Source organism: Elephas maximus, chromosome 5 (genome assembly GCF_024166365.1).
Source record: "Elephas maximus indicus isolate mEleMax1 chromosome 5, mEleMax1 primary haplotype, whole genome shotgun sequence".
In the NCBI taxonomy this organism is placed as follows: domain Eukaryota; kingdom Metazoa; phylum Chordata; class Mammalia; order Proboscidea; family Elephantidae; genus Elephas; species Elephas maximus.
In genome coordinates, this window is record NC_064823.1 from 47,434,980 (window position 1) to 47,442,819 (window position 7,840).

Here is a 7,840-nt window from a genome sequence, read left to right on the forward strand (position 1 = left end):
AAATGTTTTAATTTCATGTATGATGTTAGATGGCTAGTTTTGTTTTAAAATTTTAATATGTCAAGGCCTCCTGCACTGAGGCATGGCTAGGTATGTTTTTAGTTATAATGAATTATACACATGCATAAAAGTGAGGCTTTTTGCCTCTATCTTTCTTTGTCTTAGCTTCCCAGTTGAACCAGTGTTCTGCCACCTAACCCCTCGGTGGAATGCTCCATTGTTCCCATTCTTGTCACCAGATGCTTTCATTACTGAAAAGGCAGGGCTACAGTCTGTGGAATTCCATAAATGCAAGACGGCCCCTAAACACAAAAGATCCATCCTTCATAGAACCTGTGCTACCTTTTCATGTAGGGTTTGATTTTCCTGTGGCAATCAAGACTGTCCCATTAAGACAGATAAGACAGATATTGTTTGTGATGACATGACATGACACCTGAGGATTTTATCTCTTTATGCCAGAAAATAAAGACTATTTTTCATTTCAGGAGTAAGAGTTCAACAAAAAATACGTAGAGTATCACAGTTGCCATACCACTGCAACTTTGTGGTCTCTATCAACTAGCCAGTTATTTTAACCTACAGACATCCATTAGCCTACGGGGGGTGGAGGGGGGTGTTAGCAAAATGGATCATGAGAACAGAGATAATTTAAGAGGAAGGATGATGGAGCAATAAAAAGGACTGGGCGGTTTTAGAAAGACTAGAAGATGAATATTTTTCAGCAGCCAGTGTAGTTTTGAATGGGAAATAATATGACAGAGAAGACTTTAAAAATGAAGAAGGAGCATTCCATTAGAGTATTGTGGCCGAGGGTGGATAAGGCACTCACAAATCCAATGTGGAAAAACTAGTGTGACTTAACTTTCCTAGAGTACGAATGAAAGGTCTACAGTTCAGGTCAAATAGCCTTTTTGAGGAAAATCCATTATGTATTACACCCATCCATGTATTGTGAAGAGAATTAAATAACCACGAACTAAAATGTAATGTATATTAATTTTGACATAGCTTTCTACTTGATGTATATTCCTTTGAGGCTTTGTAGCTAGAATTTCTATTTCTGCTGTGGGACCAATGAGAGCTATAGTTCTTTCTTGTTCCTTTTTTTTTTGTATTTGTCTTTTTTTTTTTTTTTTTTTTACCAATTTGCTAATTAATTGCAAGTAAGTGAAAACTTACTTTCACACTCAAATGGTAAGCTTGCCTTGCTTTTTGGAAAATGATGATTGTTATTACAGAAATAAAGTTAACTTTTATTCAGGCTGTATTAGGCATATGATAACATACAAAGATTTCATAGCAATGTACCAAGAGTCTAAAATACAATGCTAGTATTGTGTGTCTTGATTTTTTTTGTGTGTGTTTTCTTAAAGAATTAATGACTCTGTATGTTGTAAAATGTGGTGTTTTACATGTCAGTTTAATTTTTTAACAAAAGTGTTGATTATTGAAATTGAAAAGTGTAGCTTTTCTTTCATTCTCGTATGTTTTTCTTGATATTGTTTTTTTACACTACCCATTTTTTATGTTTTTGGTAAAACTCTATTTATATATTGTAGGGTACATATAAAGTTCTCGTTGATGATGTCTGAAGAAAAAGACTACTCTTCTGACCTCCCTCTAGTTCCCTCCCCCATATGTCCATATACTGAGAACTTGCAAAACATGTTATTACCCTTAGGAAGAGGTTCAAAAGTTTACATACTTCAAGATTATAAAGTACCAATGAGATGGAACTTTTAAAAATTCCTCACTGTTTGTCTCATTTTTAGTACGAAGAAAATAGCAGTTAAGGTATAAATTGTGTGAACTATCTATACAAATAAAAAAAATTATATATCAGGTAAGCTAAATTAAAAAAAAATTTTCTAGAGAGGTCCATATACACAGGGCCTTGTCTTCTCTAAGTGTGGAAGAGGAGATGCCACATCCTGCCAGCATTTTGGGAGAGCATGGAAAATACTTGGGACATTGGTACATAGTGCAGTGGGGCTGTGGGCCAATTTCCTTTTCCATGTTTACTTATTGTCCTAACATTACAAGTACATTGTAATGCAAACCTTTCTTCCCAGGTCGTCAGACCAAAGTGGCTTTCCAGTGGATTCTGCCTGCTTTGTATAAGTGGAGGCACATTCACAAAGTAGAACTGTGTCCATCCTTGGGAGAGGAAAAAATGATAGTCATCCCCCGAGTAAGAGTAGATACAAATTTCTCCTGGTTGCTAAATTCTCAACGCCTAACTTCCTTCTCCTAAACACATAGGCAGCAAGAGATGGCAGAATTACAATAAATTAATAACTAAGCAATTCCTAAAAGAAAGGCATATCCCCTCCTTTCATTCAGAGCCCCTGGCATGTAAATTGTACAATTAATACTAAAGCATGTAAAGTCTTTAAGCTGATGGTATCTGTGATCAAATAATGAAAAAAAGAAAGCTTTTAAATGAACACACTATTCTGGGTCAAATATGTTCAGCAAAAAGCCGTAGTAGGTCTTTGATCATGGTTAGATTCATAGTGATATCAAACAGTTGGTTCTCATGTAACAGCTAAATGTTTCAGATTTTGTTTTTATTAAATTTGGCAGTTTCACACAGAGATCTGTATTCCTAGTGAATAAAAGACAGCTTCTATGTTAAGAAGGATCCCATTTTCACAATTGCAAGGGAGACAGGAATATTTCAGGAACTTGGGCCACAAAATGTACTCCTTTCACGGTGTTCTCCTATTTCTGAACTGTGCAGTTATCTATTAAATTTTCTAATAGATATTTGTGTAAGGTGTATGTATGCTTGTGCAATTATTTAAAAAAAAAGCAGTTTTGGAAAACAGTGTATTTATTAAAGAAAATCACTTATGGGGCATGTACAAAACTGTAAAAAACTTAAAAAAAAAAAAAAACACATTCAATTTGCCCAGTAAAGTTGTTTTTGTGAAATTTCTGTGTTGTTGAATAAAGGACTTTAGTATTCAAAATATCTCTATTTTTTCCATTGACAAATTTTTATTCGTGGGGTTTTAAGTAATGAGCATATTATGCTGAATATCTTAAGTTTGTTTATGATAAAAAAAAGAAGCCATGGTACTGCACTGGCCTTTAGGCCAGTGAAATGAATGCTGTGTATACATTTTTCATAAGATATACCCGTGGTGTTTGTTTTTGTTTTTCTACTCCAAAAATCTTTCTCATTTACTTAAAGAAAAGGAAAAAGAATATGATTCTTTTTACATTTCTAAAGGATATATTTTGTGCTGAAAGCTTTAAAAAGCCACATAAAGAAATGAGCGCACCCAAACTTTTCTCCTTCCTGCTCCATTGTAAGTGTGCCAGGAGAAAACAACCCATGCTTTTCTTGTGCCATGAATGAGAAGTCCTGCTGATGATACTTGAAAGCATTAATATGCTTGAAGAAATGGTGCAACACTGGAACGCTATCTTCAACCACTCCCAGAAAGGCTCTGAGATAAAAATTTTGTTTCCTTTTAAATTATGGATTACTACAGTCCACAAATGCTGCTTATTACTTCTTGGTGGTGAATGTACTTGACCTTTGTTTCACTGCTACTTGGTACAAAGGTCTAATATTTGTGATGCTGCCTAAGCTGCAAGAAATCTAGAACACAATTTTATATCTTGGAAATCATAGAACTTCAAACAATTGAAATATTTTCGTCTATAGGATGTAATACGACATTAGGAGATTTTCATACATTTTATAAATTTTAGGATGTGTTCAGTTAGCATAATATCACAAATATAAAATATCTTGGCCATGCCAACAGAATCAGATTACTTAGGGTGAGAAAGAAGAATTAGGTAACTTAAACATGGGAGTTCCTAGACACTCAACAATTTTTTAAGTAAGTCTCTATGCTACTATATTTTGGTGTAACGAACAGTAATATGGTGAATGTATAAAACTAGTTTTCCATTTATAGATAATATTTTCTTTATTTGAAATCTACAAGGATACAAATACTTGAAGGCTCTTATATAATGTTAAGAAGGTAAATCTCCAATACAGTTTGAAGACAACAAAGGTAAGGGGAAATTGTGTAACTTTAAACTTAGACATTGAGCCAGATAATAATTTCATGTGGTTTCGCCGAAAGCATACGCTTCTTCCAGTGTGTTTGTTAGTAAAATTTGATTTTGTTTGTGTGTTGTATTCAGAAGTTTTATGGTTCTCATTTTTCTAATCTTTATAACTTTTTTTGGAGAAAAAATGTTATTTGAAGTAAACACAATGAACACAAAATTCAAGGTTTTGTTTATATGCGCTGCATAAGTAGCATAATTATATTTGAAATTTTTTCTTATTTTGAAATTTTTAATCTAATATCCTGGCTTAAGATCTGTCTTTGTACCTTTTAAAATTCCAGTTTTTGGCCAATTTTTAAGTCAATGTTTCTTATTTTCAATGTTTTTATATAAAATGAAATGCCAACCAAATTATCTTTTTAGCCAAGTCTGTGTTTTGTTTTCAGTACGCTACTATGACAAAAATCAGTCCGGTTAACAAGTGTTGTAATTTCACAAATTGGAAGGAATCTACAGATCTCTTTCCAAGAACACTACTTTTAAAAGCTACTGTTATTGTGTGTAAACTAAGTGTAAAGCACTTTGAATATTGAACTTCTTTAATAGTTAAGTGGTAGAAGAATCTGATTGCTTGGTTTGAATTACAATCTTCTGTTCACCACTTCTCTGAAAAGCAATCTTTGATTTTAAATTCTATGGCTTAAGGAAAATGCTCAGTTGGAAGGAAGTTTGGTATTAATGGAAAAACAACATTCAATGGACTTATTTAACCTTTTTTTTACTGGGTAGCAACACAAAATGTGTATAGCTGAAAATTGCTCTTTGTTGTATCTTGACTCCACTTCCCATAAATTGCCTTATAATTTTATTCATAAAATGAACATTGAGGTAATGTGCGTGTGTATATACATATATATGTGTGTATATATATATACATATATATGTGTGTGTGTGTGTGTATAGGTAGATAGATCTGTGTATACATGTTCCATAATAGCTAAGGATCACTGTAGGCTTTAAAGCGTCTTTAGTGGAAAGAATTCTGTCAGCATTTTATAGTTGTAAATGAATTTGACGATTCGGCATCTTAAAATACTTATCCTATTCTCTGGGAATAAGAGAATTTTGCACCGACTTTTTTGGACTTGGGTGGTCTTTAATGAGTTACCACTTTAGTTTACTTTCCCCAACTCTCAGTCATTTAAGGAACTCTGTTGAAAATTATGTATACAGTTTTCTCCCCCAAGTGCAATTATCTGTCTCCTTATCATTTGGACAGTTTAGGTATACTTACATACTATTGAGCTGTCTCTCTCTATATATATTTAAATTTCAAATGCACATCCAACCACTAATGGATGATTCTTAGCTTATATATTTTGACCATATAGAAAAGGCCTTTTCCTGAAAAGAATTCATGACATCTACAGAGCAACTGAGTCAGAATTGATTTGATGGCAACGGGTTTTTGGTTTACAGAGCAACAGTGAGAAAAGCATTGTGAATATTTTGTTGTATTGGTAAATCGGCCATTTAATTTTTCATTTATTCAACAAGTATTGCTGAGTTGCTTTCGTGTGCCTGCTACTGGGGATATCAAGATGAATAAAACTTAGTCCCTGACACATTTTTCATGGAATTCAGTCCAACGGTTGAAATAAATATACAAATAAATACAGTGGAAGAGATTTATTGGGAATGGAGCAGTCACCACGTGAAGGAGTGATAGGAGATTGTAGAGTGAAGCTCTTTCATTTTGAGTTCTTCCCAGCTGAGACATAGGGGCAATGCTCGAGGGCTCCTGTAATGTAAAGTCTGAGGGCAAATTAGTGAAGGCAAAGGGATTAGAATTGCTAGAAAGACAAAGGGGATGAATTCGAAAGACCTGAGAATGACCACCAGCCAAGTTCATCCTACTATTCTCATGGGTACTATTTCAAGAGCTATCAAATATTTCTTCCCCATTTCTTCTTATCTATCTTCTATATATATATATATTTTTTGCAGCCTGAGTAGTCCATTCAATACACACACAAGCACAGTTTGTGTGGTTCCATGCTTACCATTAATGGTTTCCCAATGCTTTTGGATTAAAACCCCAGCGTAGACTTCAAGAACCTTTGTGACCTGGCTCCGCCTACCTCTGCAATTTCATCACATATCATGTCACCCCTTACTCTCTCTATGCCTCTATCATTTGGGTTTTCTTTTAGTCTCTACATTTTCAAGTTAGGTGTTCATGTTGTTATTTATACCTAGAATCTTCTTTCCTTCCCTCTTCTCCTGGGTTTTGCTTCCACATTCTTCAGAACCTAGCTAAACCTTCACTTTTTAAAAAGCAGGTCCTCCCTAACTTTGGTGAATATGTCAAATTCACTTATTACTGGCTTTCAAAAATACCTTTTACGTATTCTTTATACCCAACAAAACAAAACCCACTCCCGTCGAATCAGTTCTCACTCATAGTGATTCTGTGGGACAGTAAGACTGCCCCATAGGGTTTCCAATCCTGTAAGTCTTTATGCAAGTGGACTGCCACAACTTTCTCCTGTGGAGCAACTGGTGGATTCAAACCACTGATCTTGCAGTTAGCAACTGCCTACGCTTCAGAAAAACCAAACCAAACCCAGTGCCGTCGAGTCGATTCCAACTCATAGCGACCCTATAGGACAGAGTAGAACTGCCCCATATAGTTTCCAAGGAGCGCCTGGCAGATTCGAACTGCCGACCCTTTGGTTAGCAGCCATAGATAGCACTTAACCACTACACCACCAGGGTTTCCCCTACTCTTCAGAGCAATTATTTATTCATTCATTTAGTCAATAAACACATATTAAGTATTTACCATGTGCTCTTCACTCATCAAGGCAGCTTGAAAATATTTACAAGCAAATAAGACAAAAATTCCTGCCCTCATAGAAGGAAAGCAGTCATATGAAGTAAGAATATATGTGTGTGTGTGTGTGTGTAAATGTTGGAAACGCTGGTGACATAGTGGTTAAATGCTACGGCTGCTAACCAAGAGGTCAGCAGTTCAAATCCACCAGGCGCTCTTTGGAAACTCTATGGGGGAGTTCTACTCTGTCTTATAGGTGAGTGGGAATTGAGTCAACAGTAGTGGTTTTTTAGTGGATGGGTGTATAAATGTCACATAATAATATATGCATATATGTTATGGATAAAATTAAGAAGGGGGAATGATATTAGGAATGCCAGGGAAGAGTGTTGAATTTAAATGGCTCGTTAAGAAAAACATCACCAAGAAGGTAAGTTAAGAAGGTGAGTAAGTAAGCCAGGTGGATATATTGAGAAACACTCTGCCTGACAAAGGGAATAGCAAATACAAAGACCTTATGAAAAGCACCTGCCTGGGATTTTCAAGAACTACCAAGAAGCCCAGCGTGTGTGGAATGCAATCAGTAAGAGAGAATAGTATGAAATAGGGTTAGAGAAATGAGAGACACAAGCTTGTGTAGTGTAATGTTAAGGACTGACCTTTACTCAGATCAAAAAAGGAAGTCTTTCAAGGGCTTGATTGGAGGAAGACAAGGTCTAACATATTATGAAAGGGCCAATTTGCCTACTGTGTTAAGAATAGACTATAGAGGGTCAAGGGTGGAAGAAGTGAGACCAGTTTAGGGAAGCCATTGCCGTAATTCAAATGAAGGAGTAAATGGTGGGATTAAGATTATAGCAGTGGAGACTATAAAAGGATGAAATCAGCATGTATTAAAAAATGCAGTTAGCAGGATTTGAGACAATGTTTTAGGTATGCAAGAAAAAGATTTAATAATGG